The sequence below is a fragment of the Rhea pennata genome, chromosome 10 (genome assembly GCF_028389875.1).
Source record: "Rhea pennata isolate bPtePen1 chromosome 10, bPtePen1.pri, whole genome shotgun sequence".
Lineage (NCBI taxonomy): Eukaryota > Metazoa > Chordata > Aves > Rheiformes > Rheidae > Rhea > Rhea pennata.
Genome location: NC_084672.1, coordinates 8,976,633 through 8,993,002, shown reverse-complemented (window position 1 = coordinate 8,993,002; position 16,370 = coordinate 8,976,633).

Below are 16,370 nucleotides of genomic sequence, written 5' to 3'. Positions count from 1 at the left end.
CCAGAAGTCTTCTAGAGGGACATTGACTGCTAGGATTTTGGAAGACTGATTTAGCCTCTGAAAGATACACTTCTCCTCATTAACATTAACAAGAACAATTGCTGTCATGGCAGGATTTACCAGGTTAGATTTTATGGCTTGGTGCAGGAAGGTCCTGCTTTATGCAGGAAGGTCAGATTAGAAAATGACCAGTTCTGGTCTTAAAATTGTTGCCTCTTTGTATTTCTCATGTCTAAAAGTTTTGATCAGCTTGGCACAAGTTCTTTATTTTAGGAACAGAGTTTGATATTTTTATATTGCTATTTGGTACCAGTAATGAGCAGAACAGAAAGGTAGGCAATTTCCTAAGCAGAAATGTGACAGCACACAGTCCTACAGTTTGATTTTTTTTCCAGACAGGCACCAAAGGCAGTCCAAGCCACACCACCTGTTAACTGGTTCCTGGTCCTCCACAACAGGGAAGGCAAAGATGGACAAAAATGGCAATCACACATTCCATATACATACCATACACATGGCACAGTTCAAACAATGGTCTTTAATTGTTTGAAACTAGCTGTGGATCAGAGTATTATGATCCCTTGGAGCCATTCCTAGGAGAGATTTCAGTACAGTGCTTGAAGTATTGTCTTTATTACGTGCTAGTAGAGATATTAATATATCCATTCCTTACAGAACAAGGTCATTGTTCATCTAGAAAGTGAAACACATCATGGAAATAAAAAATGAACCTTATATGCATTAAGTGGATTGGAGTTACCTAGCCTGTAAAACCTCAAGGCTACATGACACCAAGGAAAAAGCAAAATGGTCTTAGGAGGGTTGGTGGAATCAAACAGCCCTGACTGGAATACTGTGACCAACTCCATACAACATAGAGAAGGTGCTATAAATCCACTGTAGTATCATGCTTGTACAGCAGAGTAAGTGTTCTTAGCAAAGGGAACTGCAATAGCATCACAGGACAAAAGGAGACTTTCAAGAGCCAGGTGTGTTACTGGAGCAGGGCAGCTAGACTAGCTAGACACTAAATACTCTCTCTGCTCTTAGCTGCATGCTATCAGAGAAAATGGATCAAAGCTGTTCAGAACTTGCTGGATACCAGACTCAGTCAAATTGTGTCAGCATGGAGTTTTGCAGGCTAGCTTACATGCTGAAGGACCAAGCCACTGTGCAAGCTGCTTACCTTGAGCTCCACAGTTGCATTTTGCTGAAGGACTGGCTTGGGAACACTGTACCCTGTTGGGCTGTTTTGCTGTGTCCTGTGTTTGAGGTTAGTGTAAAGGTGGACTAAGCAGACCCTAGTCCCCAGTGAGGAGCTTTACCCACTGTAGTTTTGCTGTATTCACAGCCACTACATCCTGCTGGCCTTGTTATGGCCATGAGGTAGAGAGGCCTTCAGTTTCTCTACTGAACACCATTGATAAGCACAAGAGGTAGCTGTTGTCTCTGACCTGCCTGGGCATGATCCCCTCAGCAATTTAGACATTTTTGGTTATTTTTAATCTCTTTATAGAGTGTATTGTATTTCTACTTTTTTGCCAGGTATATCTGTGATACCTTTCTTTAGAATGAACCTGGGGGCTACTCTTCCTTGTTTTTAGTGGAGAGCCTATACAGAAGTGCTTTGCTTGTCCACCCCAGGGCCAGTTGCAGAAATGGAGGAAAGCATGGAGAAAAAGAGAGAGAAAATGAAAAGCCTGGCTCTTAGCTCCCACACATACCAGGAGACCCAAGAACCAGGTAGAGCCTTCTTGTGTAGAGTCCTTAAAAGATTCATTGTGATGCCTTTGCAAGAACATATTTATTTTGTTTCCTGAGCCGTATGAGCAGGGCATTGTATCTGCTGGATTAAGGCAGCTCTGTGCTGCTTGGAGGACTATGAAATCCCTCCTCTGTCAGGCTGATGTGAAAGGATCCCATTCATCTGGGCACTCCTGCCTGGTGGGGTCTGCTTAGCATTCATCCTGAAGTGCGAAAGAGCTCCTACTGCTGTCTCTGGCTCAGTACCTCTCCTTTCCTCCTCTCCCACATCCCCTCTTCCTCCCCTCTGCACCACATGTGCCAGCAGCCAAGAAAAGAGAATAGGGAACCTTTGCCCTGTGTCTACTTACAAGTTGGTTTCCACTTATTGGTATTCAGCAGGCATTTGCCCCAGTACCCTACTTCACGCCAGTGAATTCTCTTGGCCCTGCTATTTGCCAGCGACGTGCAGCGCAGCAGATCCAAGGGACCAGGGCACTGTGGGAGAGGAGCTGTCAGTGACGACATGTGAATCAGCAACATCCATCCGACTGCAGCCAGGGCACTGACTGAACAAGTAGTTCAGGTTGAGCTGAGGGGAACTGAAGGAAAGATGTTTGTGTCTGTGTGCGTGTGTGCGTGAGTGTGTGTATATGCACACGTGGAGGTTGACAAGGGAAGAGGGGAGCAATTCTTGGGAGCTGGAAGAGACATAAAGGGATGTAAATCACGGAAGCAGCTTGGAATTGCTTATGTGTGGGAGAGTTGAAGGACTTGACCAGTTTTTGCTTTCTTCTCTGTTTACTTTAGTGATGAGTAGCTCTTGGGCTTTGTTCATTGACTGGATTCCTGATATGAAGCTAGACATTTCTTACTTTCTCTAATTTTTCTTTTCTTCCGGTGTAGTGGAGAATTGAGAGGACAGCTTTTGAGAACTGAGTATTGTCTAAGCCAGACTCTAAGTCAAGGTTTGCTTCCTTGCTTAAACCTTGTCCAGATTAGACTAGATCTCTGCACTTATGCCTGAGCATCTGTGCTCAACAGAGCTCTCAAATCATTTGTACCTGAGGGATAAGGATGACCCTTAATCAACCCAGTTCATGGGGTAGGCAGGATTGAAAGAACAGTCATTGTCTGGGGTCATTTCTCCAGTTGAGGATGGTCACTTCTATATGTGCACATGAATTTACAGTCTGGTGAATTGAACCTCAGTATTGAGAAATAGTTGGAGAACTAGGACTGGACTTTGAGGCTTCAGGCAGGCTCTGTTCCTACATGTCAGCAGTGAAAGAGGGAGCTGGAGGCCCAGAGTAGTCAGAGAACTGTCTCATCCTTTGACACTTTTCTGCCCCTCCTAGGTCTAGAATGAGAATGAATTGGATATAGAAGATGCTCAGATGGGTTGTTTGTCTGTATATGTGGCCTAACAGAAGAAGGAAGTATCAAAAATCTCATGGGGAAAACAAGAGCAAAGAGACAACAGAGGAAACCAGCCAAACCTCACAGTGTGTGGCCACACTGGACTGGCTTTGCCCATCAATAACACCATTTATTGTTTTTAGAGGGGAAAATATACGTTTGTAAAAACAAGATTTCCCATACTGACTGCTTCTTTGGAGAGGGAGAGAAAGGAGTCTCTCTGGATTGGCTAGAAGGCACCACTTTACTGCCTTCTGGGCCCCTCCAGAGGCATCACATTTCAGTCAAGTTGTCATTTCTGGTTACGCTTCCAGCACTTTCTATTACCTATAAGCAAGAAACAAGCATTCCTTTCTTTTCACCACAGGACCTACACAGAGGTACGGGGGGGAAGCTAGTCCCCTAAGAAAGGACTACTGATGGGAGACAATCTCACTGAGCCCTCCTGGTGACGACCTTGCAGTATTCCATGAGAGAGAGAAAGAGAGCATGTGCGTCCCTGGAGTAATTTAAACTCCATTTTGATAACTGAACACTGACCTCACTGGAGACATGACATAATCACAGAGTTTGTGAGAGAAAGCCCTGGAGACTGGCTGCTTAAAACACTGTTTCCTTATGCCTGGAACAACACTTCCAGTCTTTGAGCCTTGAGAAATTACAGTCTGGCATGGTGACAGACTGTAGGACCCTGTTCATGATTTGTTGGATTAGGGGAATCTGAGTGCTAGTTCAGATGGGAGTGCCAGGCCCCACCAATGCCTCCTGGGAGTTCTCCTGAATGTCACTCAAAAGCAGAGAGCAGTCAAGCATTTTTTGCTGAGGGGCCTCATAGCACTACTGTCCAGATCTTTGCCCTGTTCCATAGTGCAGTTGTTAAGTACAGCAGAAGCAGAAGCAACGTCTACCATTTCTACAAGGCAGATAGCAACTGGGCCATTGCATTCCTCTCCCAAGGGCTTGCTTTGCTTGCATATCCATAGCAGCTCCCACTGCAATTAATAGAGTCACTTTGGATTCATAAGTAGGTGGCTGAGAACAGCCCTCAAGCATTTTAAAGGATGCTTTATACAGTGACAACTGACTTCAGCATAGTGTTGCTGGGCATCACCATATCACCTGAACAGGATCAACACTCAGCTGCTGAGCACAGTCCCTCCTGCTCATCTGCTCAGATGCTCGTCATCGTGTTTTTCGGTGACACTCTTTTTCATAGAGTTCATATTGGTGGAGCAGGGTAGCTGTCAGCCACATTCAGCCCTCTAGGAAGGAAACATAGCTGCATATTCAAAGACAGCGAATGATTGCAAGGGAGCAGAAAAAATCTGTGCATCCCAGAAGATTCCTCCAAGAAAGAAAAAGTGCTTCAGAAACTCATAGGAAGTATGGTAGCCTCATGACAGCTTGTTTCACAATGACTTTGCTAAATAGATGCCAGCTTTTGCTAAGAATCAGCTTTCCTGGGAAATTCTTACATTAATGTATGTAAGCTGCCTGTAAAAGGAGTATTATACATTCTCTCGGTACCTTATCCAACAGGGTTGTGAATCTGTCACAGTTCCCTGTGGCTCAGCCTGTCTTGTTAGCTCTGCAGATGGTGTGCGTCAGCTGGGACACAGCGGCCAAGTCTTCATACGTGTATGGCAAGGAGCTATGATTGCAAACTATGTTAGGTGTATTTCCTGTGTGTAACTTGTGCTGAAAATGCCAGAAAACCTGTTTCTAAAACATTGTCAGGCTTCTACCCCTATGGCTGTACACATATAATCCAGCTGGAAAAGAGAATTTAATGGTGATGAAAACAAGAGGCCATGCAGGACTGGCTCAGAACTGATCCAGTGTCAGTTTTTACACTTGTATCTTTGGACTGAAGGCCAGTAGGAGCAAGAAGAGTTTGTCGAGAATAGACTTACAGACCTCTTGCCCAACTCCGAGTCTACTGAACGAATCATTTGTTTTAGAGAGCTCAAGTGAGCCCCAGGAGGGAATATAGTGCCTACGACTGATCATCCCAGCTACACTCTGGGCTGATGAAGAGGGCTGAATGGAAGGAATTCAGAGCAGACACCAATGGAGTCTTAGTTTCTTTAGTGATTATGTGATTCACACATTGGCAAGTGTGCATCCATCCTGCCTTGTGTGATCTGAGATGGTCTCCAGTCCTTTGTCAACACAAGAAGGCTGGACTGGGAGACAGACCAGCTCAGAAGGTCTTTTCAATGAGAAAAAAAAAATCCGAATGATTCTTTTCTCAGCAATTTTTGCTAATTATGAAGCCATTGAATACTATTCCCAAAGCATCCCTGCGTGTGGGAACTTAATCACTAATGACAATTTTTTGGCATTTGCTGAGTTGTCACTGACAAGAACACATACCAAACAGCTCCACCCTAGGGCAATATCCTCCTTTACAAAATGGAAGCTCCATGTTATTTTATGTTCTGTCACTGGTTTTGTCAAATTTTCTACATTTACCCCACTGGTCACACCATGCTTTTAGTTTAAGATAGCTATAGAGCTGTCTCAATTGTTTAAATAGACATCTTTTTAACAAACGATACAAATATTGTTTCCATTCAAAAGTCATTTTGTAGTCTGCAGTGTCCAGGAGTGGAACAGATGAGAATCCGTTTGTGGGACTGATTGGAGATATTGATTTATAAACTCCTGGATTTTGCTCATGGAGACTCCCAAATGCTGTTGACACTGTTAATTTGGATGTGGAGACTCTGCAGACAGATTTCAGCCCCAAGGAAAAGCAAGCAAGAAGCAATATTGTCAACAAGGAAAAAGAAAGTACTGTTTGCCAAGAGAACATTTACCAACCTGGCTGGAACTTGTGGCAAGTTGTACAAAAGGGGCCACTTTTGCTGTTGATTGCAGACAACAGTAGCTATGTTACAAATTTGCCAGTTCAGTGTGTTCATTGCGTGACATGTTAATGCTCAGGCTTTAGCCTGAGGAGATCAAGGTAGCTTTTTCAGATCTGATGAAGACTTTCCATGGATTCATGGCAAATGAAGAAGGCAATGGCCAGCTGCTGTCCTCCAAATCCAGCTATCTTGGAGAAGTGATTACTGACACCAGCTGCCCTCCTTGAAAAGGGGTATTGCTATCTTGGGTCAGCTCACAAAATTGCCTAAATGAAATAGACTCACACACACTGCACCTCAGTAGATCAGGGAACAGCCAAGAAAACAATGATAAAAAGCAAGGGACAAAAATCTCTTCCACCAGCGTATCTGGAAATGGCAAAGAAGGTTTCTCCTGGATTTCTTTGCATCTCCACTCCCAGCTCCCTTGTAAGCAGTCTCTTTTGTCTTATGCTTTGAGTCTCTGGTCTAATTAGAATGGAAGCTGCCCCACAGGGAACCTCTTACTTTGTGCACTCCTGGATCTAGCTGTGACAAACCTACCATTTATGTGTCTCAGAGGCTGCCATAATATAAGCTGTAAAATGAAAACATACTTGGATGAAGTTAGGTCCCATTTAAGGTTTTGCCTAAGTGTCACATCCAGACAGCTGTTCCAGATGTGAAGCATTCTCAGCAGTGAGCTGAGACTCTTGTACTGAAATCACACTAACTCTAAATGCACTGGATAAGCCCCTTTGCTCTCCAGACATAATCCTAATTGCTGATGCTTGGCAGCCACTCCATCATGAGCAATAAGGGAAATTCATATTTTGTGTTTTAAATGTGTTTATTAGCCAAGAAGTTATCACCTGAAAGTGGACGCTCGGGCATGTCCAGAAACCTCTTTCCCTAAGGTTCCCACAAACAATGTAGGTACTGTAATGTCTCATAGCAATATGGTACCAGTTTCATGAGTGCTAAATCTGTGAAGAAGTCTAGCGAAATCCAAAGATCTTTATTAATGTCACAAAGTAACTTTCTGAATGACTAAGTCAGAAATAAAGTTTTCTGAGAAACTTTACGGTCAGTAGAGGAAATTTGTGAGTTGCAATGTATGGCTATTTGATGACGGAGGGCACATAAAATGATCTCTTGGGACCAAGCTGGAACGACTGCTCTCTTTATGCATGTGACCTGGTGCAAATTCACGCTCTGGTCTTGCAGTGTGAATATCCCACTCATCTGACTTCTCCACACCCCCAGTTAATTACAACTGTGAGTTTCCTTAAAGAACCCCAGGTGCAAACATACAGATTAGAGGTGGTTACAGGAATAGGTTAGCTGGTTCACAGAGCTAAAAGGTTATTGTTGTTTCCACAGAGGTTATAAACACTCTGTGTGTGTGTGTGCATATACATATTTATATTTCAATTATATTTATGTTATTATTTCAATTACAACCACCCATCTCTTCATAATGACTGATTTCATTCTGCACTGGATTAAGCCTGGTTGAATGCCAGCTCTGAAATGACATGAATGAGTCCTCAGAATGCAGAGAACCTTTCATCATGAAGGTCTTGAAATAAATGTCTCCACCTCTCTAATCTCTTTCTCTGCAACCCTCTTTTGCCCCATCCCTTCTTGCTGCTCAGTGAGGACACTATGGCAGTGTATTTACTTGCTAAGAAAGCGACTCCTTCTTAAGAATTGTATGTGCCCTTCAGTTGGAGGGAGGCTGGGAGCTATGGACAGTTTATGTTTGGCTGTCCCATGAGATGCTGTGACAAAAGCCTTGTCTTCACTGCCCAAATTAAAATAACTGAAACCCATTGTGCTCTTCAGCTGACATTCACAAGTGAAGGTGAGGCATTTTGGTTTTATTGAAAAGTTAGATAAACATGGCACGTGTCTCATTTGCCTTGGGGTGAACATATGCTTTCATGGCTAAAAAAGCTAAGATCCATGACTGCCAGGAGCACCTTCTGCCCCTTCGCGCTATGAAGCCAGACAGAGTGAACACTTAAAAATTCTATTTAACTAAAAAATGCAGGCAGATGTTGGCTTAGCTAACCGCAACCTGTTGAGGAATCTTAAAGAATACACGTGAAATCATTAGTTCATGACTTTTCTGAGATGGCACAGCATAAAGATTTGGAAGGAATTACACCATAATTTTCCATAAGGTTTCTGTTTTAGGCACTGCTTTGCAGATACAACCAGATTTGTACATGTCTGAAAACGTTGCCCCAGCCTACTCAAGAGAATCCAGCCTACTCAAGGGATTCTGAGCTGCCTGCCCCTATGAGGCAGAGGAGAAGCAATATGCTATGTTAAGGAGAAGAGCAAAGAGAAATGGTCTGGAACTGACAGGGGTAGATAAGGATTTATGTTCCTTCCTCAGCTGAGCAGGAACCTCCCCTGCCTTTCAAAATACTGATTTGTATAGCTACAGTCCCTGCATATGGGGACTTGAGTAGGAGTTACTATGCACAACCTGCCATCTCCAACCTCGTTTTGTATACATAACCCTCCCTCTTTCCTGGTTTTATATACACAAGCAATGTAATGTCTATAGGAATCATAAACACCTCTGCATCCCTTTGGGAAGCTTTTAACTGATACAAGAGGACCTCGCTGCGGGGTCATAGCTTAATGCATTTGCCATTTATCTTATGGTATTTTGTCTTCTAGAGTGATAGTTAGGAGCAAGGAACACATCAGCTCTTGAATATCAGGGTGCATGAAATGAAGATGGCATGAATCATCATGTGGAAAGCCACATCTTAACAACAGTCAGATTCCTGGGCATTCATATCTTTGGAGCTTTCAGATGCATCTGTTCCAGGAGTAGGAGTTATAGTTCAAAATGAGCCAGTCTGAAGTCAGTTTTCTAGGGGTCTAGAATACATTTTATGGCTTCAGTAATTCTCACATGCTACAGTTATTGCTCTAGTAAATATATCAATACTCTGAAGCATAAACTCTTTTAGTGTTAGTTAAATACCCCAAACACCAACAAATGGATGAGTTGCAGTGAGTTCTGGTGGAATAAATACCAGGCTCCTGTGGGCTCTGATGATTCAAGGTTTGAATTCTCATGGTTTATGATTCCACCAGATTTCCTTGATGCAATTATTTTCTTGCGACTCTGCAGTCTACAAATTCTAAATATAACATTGCACATAAAATAATACCCTCATTCCTGAAACAGTCACTGGCCTAAAATCCTGCCAAACAGACGCTTTTTATATTACATTAGTCATGAGCTGTGGCTGACAACAAGTTCCTCTTTGGAGACCCCTCCCAGAAATCATGTGGAAAAATCTTCTTTTCTCCCCCCCCTCCTTTTTAAAATAATTCCAGGCTAGCTGAGCATATCAAGCAGGAAAATATTAACATTTTCCAGAGGTAGGTGATGTCTCATGCACCCTTTAACAGTTCCTACTGGTCCTTTAACAGGTACGTGGGAGAGATATAAGTGGCTGTGAGATGGGAAGTGGTATCATTGCTCGACACCAATAAAGACACATGAGGCCAAGCTTTGAAAATAACTTTTATAGTCTAGCAACGTGGAAGGACAAGTGAGTGAACCTAGAGACCTTCTGTACTACTTAGTGTGTCATTGCAAGTCACATTGTAAAGGTGCTGTATACTGAATCCCCCCCTTTTGCTTTCAGTGCTCAGGTACTGAGTGAGGCACTTCCAAAATCAAAATAGCACTTCACAACCTCTCCACCCAGGGATAGGTGAAATATGCACTAATGAGTGGCGGAAGAGCAGGCCCTCTCCCACAGTGAAAGCTGTGAGTGTCTGTCTAGGACAGTGCCAGCGGAGCCTTCGTCCTCACTGCCTGCTTCTCCCATCCCTGGTCACTGCATAGGGGTGGGAGCTGGGGCTCTAGACACTCCTGCAACAGCCTGAGGACCTAAGTTAGACTGTTGTCTTCCTTCTGCCAGGTAAAGCAAGCCCCTAGCCTTTTCTCTTCCTGAAAGGGACAACAGCAGTGACTCTTAGGACGCTGATCTCTGGCAGCTTATGTGCATACCCGGTGCTCTCTGTGTTCTGCCATTAAGCACTGACCCAATGCTTTTCAGCACCTCCAAGTCAAGGTAGCAAGCTTTGTGGGAGAACAGACAGCAACCCTCTGTGCAACCGGCTATCTGTTGCAGAGCAGGTTGGGATTCGGTGTCTTTTTTTCAAATGCTGTGAGGAAGAAGGGGGAGGAGAAGGGAGAGGAGGTGCAGGGTGTGGTTCCATAGGAAAACTGCAGTTTTCCTAGTGGCAAAGCCAGTCGATGCTCATGTCTTGCCAGTCTCCAACTACTTGTTCCTCTCTACTGTGAGGCAGTGAGCCACCCAACTCTGTTGTGCCAGCTCACGTCTAACTGGGTCAGTGAAATGATCTAGGTTTCAAAACACTCTCAGATATAAACATATGTCTTATTTTGAACTTAGGTCATTTCACTAATCAGTCTTGAGTACAAACCCTCAGCCAAAGAGATGCTCATCAACTGGAGTGTGAGAAAGGGAAGGGAAAAGAAGAGAGAGTAGAACCTCTTATACTTCCCCCAGAGAAACCATAGGGGTTTTTTGCAAAGCCATTTATTCAAGCCAGGCAGGTGAACTGCTGCCCAGTGCCGGTGGGAGACAATAGGGACTCTGGAGGGAACACTCACTCCATCTCTTGTAGTTAGCTAAAACTAGTAGATATCTGTCCATTTTTATCAAATACACAGAAAGAACCAAATCTTAACTCTGGTCCACTAACTTGTATCTTAAACACCCACAATGCATGGTATGAATTGCCAAATGAACGTACACAGCAAGCACACCCATCCCTCAGCTAACACACTGCAAGGCCAGCTGAAAGAGATGCAGCCCTCGTGTGAGATCATGCTCTGCACCAGCAACTGATAGCTAATAGGATGCATAGCCAACAAAATGGGACTAGGGTTACCGACGATATGGTTGTTCTCAAGGGACCTGAGAGGTGTGTTCCTAGCTCTCAAATGCAAAAGTGTGAATATTTTGACCCCACTCTCCATGGCAACAGAGTAATACTGTCTCTGCTTCCACACAGCTCATGTACACCCTAGTTGTTGTTGTTAAAGATTTGCTCAGATCCAACCACCTGAACTAGTAGCTCATGGCTAAGCCAAGCCTTTTCCACTTTATACACCTCTCAGACAAAATTCTTTCAAGAACAACTCATTTCCTTTTTGGCCTCAATATTAGGATTATTATGTAAAAATTGGATCCAGCTCTTTGATCCCCAAGATGCCATTTAATTAAAGTAGTGGAAAGAATAGACCAGTCTAAATGTTGTAACAGTTTTTAATTAGTGAAATCTTTATTTTATTTGCTAAAAAACAAGATTAACCCTAAATCCATCAGACAGTCCTTTGCAGAAAGGCTTTGCAGTGTAAGTGAAAGGGAGATTTAAAGGATATTAATGAAGATTAAAAGATGCTAAAATAATTAAGAATGATATTTTTAATGGAAAAATTTAAATAACCTTTATTCTGACCATGTTAGTTGTGTACATTTGAATGCTTATGCCTTTGAACACCCACCTGGATAGACAAACACCTGCCTTTATCCAGACCCACCTATTCATGCACCTTGACTGCCATGAGGAACCATAGTCCTTCTCCATTAATTCCTGAATAATGAGATGTCTCTGAGACAGTAAACACATGCTCAGTTCGTAAATGCTTTAGCTGCAAGTCTTGTTATTTATGGTCCCATGAGTCATTTATTGCAATTTAGCACTCCCATCTCCTTTGCTTCAGGGGCTTTTAGAAAAGTGAGCTTAACTTGACCTATAAATATTATTAACCTTTTTAAAAATCAATTACTCTATCATGACCTCTTTCATTTCATAGCTACTACTCAGAGAAGCGTCCAGGTCAATTCATAGAAGTTCAAGATGATGGCAAAAAAGGGGAGGTAGTGCTGTGCTTCCAAATAGATGAAACAAAGCTAAATTTCTCTACCTGTCTTTCCACTGTTGTATTTGGAAAACACCTTATTACTCTGGAACCTCTGCCATCATGGACAGACAAACGTCAACTGGCCATACAAGCACCATCTGACTAGTCCATCTACTGTTATCGCTTTTCTTTTTGTTTTTCCCTCTGCAGGCATCCCGATGTGGCCTCTGTTAATATAAATGAAGGAAAATTGAAGAGACCTATATGTTGCCCGCACACTGTAGTTAAGCAACAAGAGGCTAGAAGTGGCTTAAACAGCCAAAGCAGCTTTCTCATGGCAGGAAGGTCAAACGACTAAGTAGTCAAGCTGTTGTTAGAAGTCCTGAGACTTTTGGCATCTTGAAAACGTCTGTCCTTGGTTATGAAAGATGGCCTAATTTTAGGACTCTAGACCACAGTAACACCATTACCTGCTTTCTCTCAAGGACCTTGTCCACGGTTGCCTTTGCCATGAGGTTCTCACAGCCTTAGACCATGCTCAGGTCAAAGTGTCCTCCTGTTTCCCAAAAGCAGTAGCGTGAAAAAACCCAACTCAGTATTAATTCATCTAGACAAGAATAGCCTCAGTGGATAAAAGGAATTATAATGGAAGGGTGCTGAGGCACATCTAGCATGACACAGGTCTTTCCCTGAAGTCCTCAACAACAACAAAACCCTTCCTCTCCTCCTTCCTTTAAAGGATCTATACCTTATGACAGTAAAAAGGGCTGATGATAACTATTAAAACCCAAGCCCTGCAGGAAAGCAGGGTGGGGGAGTTTATGGCCATTGACCTTTTAACTCAGGCTGGTTCATAAAAAGCTGTCTTTCTGTTTCACTACTGGGATTGTACAAGTTTCTTGGCCGTGAATGGGAGCTTTGTAGGATTCTACTGTGTGGTCATTCACAGGCAATCCGTTGGTCTTTTTGGAGCCATTTAATAAAAAAAGAAAACCTATCTGAAATACAGGAGAAGGGGGGTTAGCTGAGTATCAGCTAGCAGCCCTATCAATGAGTAAATGTGTTTGGGTCTCCTCCCGGAAGAGAAAGCTTGTTTTAGGAATTTAGTCTGGCACGCAGAGGGCTCTGTTTGTATAGCCCTTTCATTAAAAAAAATGTATATGCAGTCAATTAAGAAGATGTGGCTTGGAGCAGGCACAGGGAGAAGAGACAGGGAGGGAGCGGAAGGGGAATCAAGCAAAAAAGAACTTTTACGACTGAGAAGAGGGCTACAAGGAAGGATAAAGTCAGAAGCAATGATATCTTCTTGTTCTGCCATCACTATACAATACACTGAGGAATAGGCATTCACTAGAATGGGATAGTATTCACCCAGGTTCTGGGCCTTTGCATGGTAGAGCTTACTCCATCTCCTCCCTCTCCTCTCCATCGGCTGGTATAATTCTGCTGAAAGTTGCCTGTCATCTGCTTGTTTGCTAGAGGACCTGGTTCTGGGAAGCAAGCAGTCATGGAGATTCAGCACAGGACTCACGACAGCACACCAAGATGAAAGGAGAATAAACAGAACCCCCAGGCACCAAAACTTCCATCAACCAGTATGTTTCATCAGGAATGGCTTAAATTAAAACAAGATCTGCTTTTGCAGTTTGTGTAAGAACGTGGTGGAATGGGGTACTGGGCAAGACTGAAATGCTTGGATTCCATCAAACTGTAGATAAACACACCTTGAAAAAACAAACAAACAAACAAAAAAAACCCTTTCAAGCTGGCAGGTGGATCCACAAGGCATTTTCAGAGACCTCATGCATGATGTGGTTGAAGTTGCTTGTGGGATTTATGTCCACAAGACAAAACTGTGGAGGTCACCTTTACCTGCTAATGGCATGACAAGCTGGGCTATTTCCTATCAGTCAATGCAGCGAGCTGCCTATCGTGCCAGCAGGAAGGAGGTCTGAGGAGCATCTGCCAGGATGGGCAAGCGCTGCTGATCTCTCTTGTAAGTTCAGTAAAAGGTTGTCAGCACAAGGCAGCTCTTATGGGAAGACTGGCTGCACCATGAAAGGCTGCCTTTAGGCTGACAGGGAAGACTGAGTCTCGACAGCCTGTGGTAACTAAACAGTCCCTCTGGCATCTCTTGCAAAAGTGCATTAACTTCACTGCACTAGTCAGATTCTAATAAATCTGCCTTCCCAAATTACCCAGCAGCTTCCTTTGGACACTGCACTTTCACGTTGTTGCTATGAAACATTAAAAAAACTACCCCCATTTTTCAATGGTGAGTGAAGAATGTGCTCATATAGCTTGATAAACCATGTTGAGCTCCTTATAATGAAGTACGCAATATAAATGCCAGGCACAACCATTAGCTAACTGTTTTTTCCATCTGTGTGTTTGTTTGTGTGTGTTTATATGTAAATATAACATGTATGTATACACATACACATATAAAATGTATATATACATCTTTGCATAGTTCATCAAGATGTTATTCTGCATAATTTTCACCTTGCAACATGTGGCTTGTTAAATTCTCCGCATCACCCTGTAGCGACCAAAAAGGGATCTCTTCTGTGCTCTCCTGTCTCTGCTGATAGCCTTTGCTATCTATAATCTTTCTTGGCTTTTATTACTAAAGAAAAGCAGAGGCTTAATATGTGAATAGTTACTAAGAACATTTAAGGATAAAATAAGTGTGCAGCCTGGGGATAAGAAATGGTCACTGTTCTTCATCTGGACTTTCAAAGAGCTTAAAGAAAATACCTCCCACCAGCTGGTCTACAAAATGTGTGACTTGTACATTTGTAAACTTGAAAAGTCAACAACTATATATGATGTTAAGAATTGCCAGCCAGAACCCATAAGTTGCTCTGTCCTTGCTAAGTTGAGGACTGGATTTTAGATGTGACTCTCGAGAGGAAAAAAATGGCTTGCAGATGAAAATTTTCCATTAGCATAAAGCCAAAAGCATCAGCCTGTGAACCATCTGGATGTGTTTTTACTCCAGGGCATTCCAGGGACAAGAGGGAGGGGAGCATGAGGGTGTCTTATGCCATGTGCAGAAAGTCCCTAAATTAGAACAGACCCTAAGTTGCCCAACAAGTGTTAGACAGCCTGGGATGAAGATAGGTAGTGGTGAGGTCTCTGTACCCACAGCCCAGAAAACATAATTCAGTATGTTCTCTTCAGTTTGGGGTAGCAACCATGGAGAACTAGGGAGAACAGGAAATAGATTGCACCAATCTTTCTGTGGGTCCCACTGTGCTACTCAAGTGGGACCAGGGCTTTGCCATCCTCCTGGAGTGCTTTATTCCTAGATATACAACAGGGAAATGCCAGTATCTCTTTTTCAGGGTTTCTGAGAAGCAGAGCCAAAGGCCAGAGCAAACTAGCAATGCTATCAATGACTCCTTTGAAATGCCAGTGGCAAACAGGGCAGAACTGCTGAGTGTGGACATAGACATGAGTAGGCTGGTCTAATCTATGGAACCATAGGATAATGAAGGACTTGGAAGGGGCGGGAAGGATGGAGAGATTGCTGCTGAAAGTGAGGAAATTACACAGATGGAGTTTCCACTCAAAAGTTCTTATAAGGTGTGAATTTTGGCAGACCTTTCATAGCTCCCATGGTAACCTGTTGAAGATGGAGCCAGGATGTCTGGGGAGAAAGATGGCAGAAGTACATTTTAGAGTCCCAGTAGTTGTCCCTTTGCATATGCGAACTGGAAGCCTCTGGCATGGTGCAGCATGTAGGGGAGCCAGTGCATAGCCCTTGCCAGGACCCATCTGTTTCCAGGGGATGGGAGGCTGGTAATGTGCAAGGCTCTGTTGGACTGTGCCCACGGTGCTACGCAGCCTTCAGCATCACCTCTAACGTCCATTCAGAGAGTTCACTAGCAAAAATATACATTCTGTGACCAGCTGATAGCTTCTGACTGCCACATGCAGGTCAGCAATTTGTTTTCTCTTCTAGTTGCATGATGTGTGACAAATGGGCAGCAAAGCAGCAGGGCACAAGGCAGAAATATGTGCTTGAGGATGTCAAAACTCAGATGCTTTCCTGTTCAGTTAATAAGGCTGAAACATTTGCCCACCCAATACTTGCCTCGAGTTCCCAGGTTCCTTTAAACCTCTATCTTTTTCCCTTTGAAAAGTGGATATGAAGAAGTCTTGCTGCCACTGCTAGCATCTATCTTCCCTAATCTCCCCGCCAAGGACTTTGCTCCCTATTAAGATGAAGGTGGAGAGATGTGTGACAGAGGCAGGCCCAAGGTGCTTTCAGAATAATGCTCCTGGTTGCAAGGCACTCCATTTTCAAGAAACTTTCCTGCTCTCTGAAACTGGCTCAAGCGATGACCAAGCCTCAGAAGCATTGCATGAGGGTATACTTCAGACAGTTGCTAGGTCTATAAACACAGGAG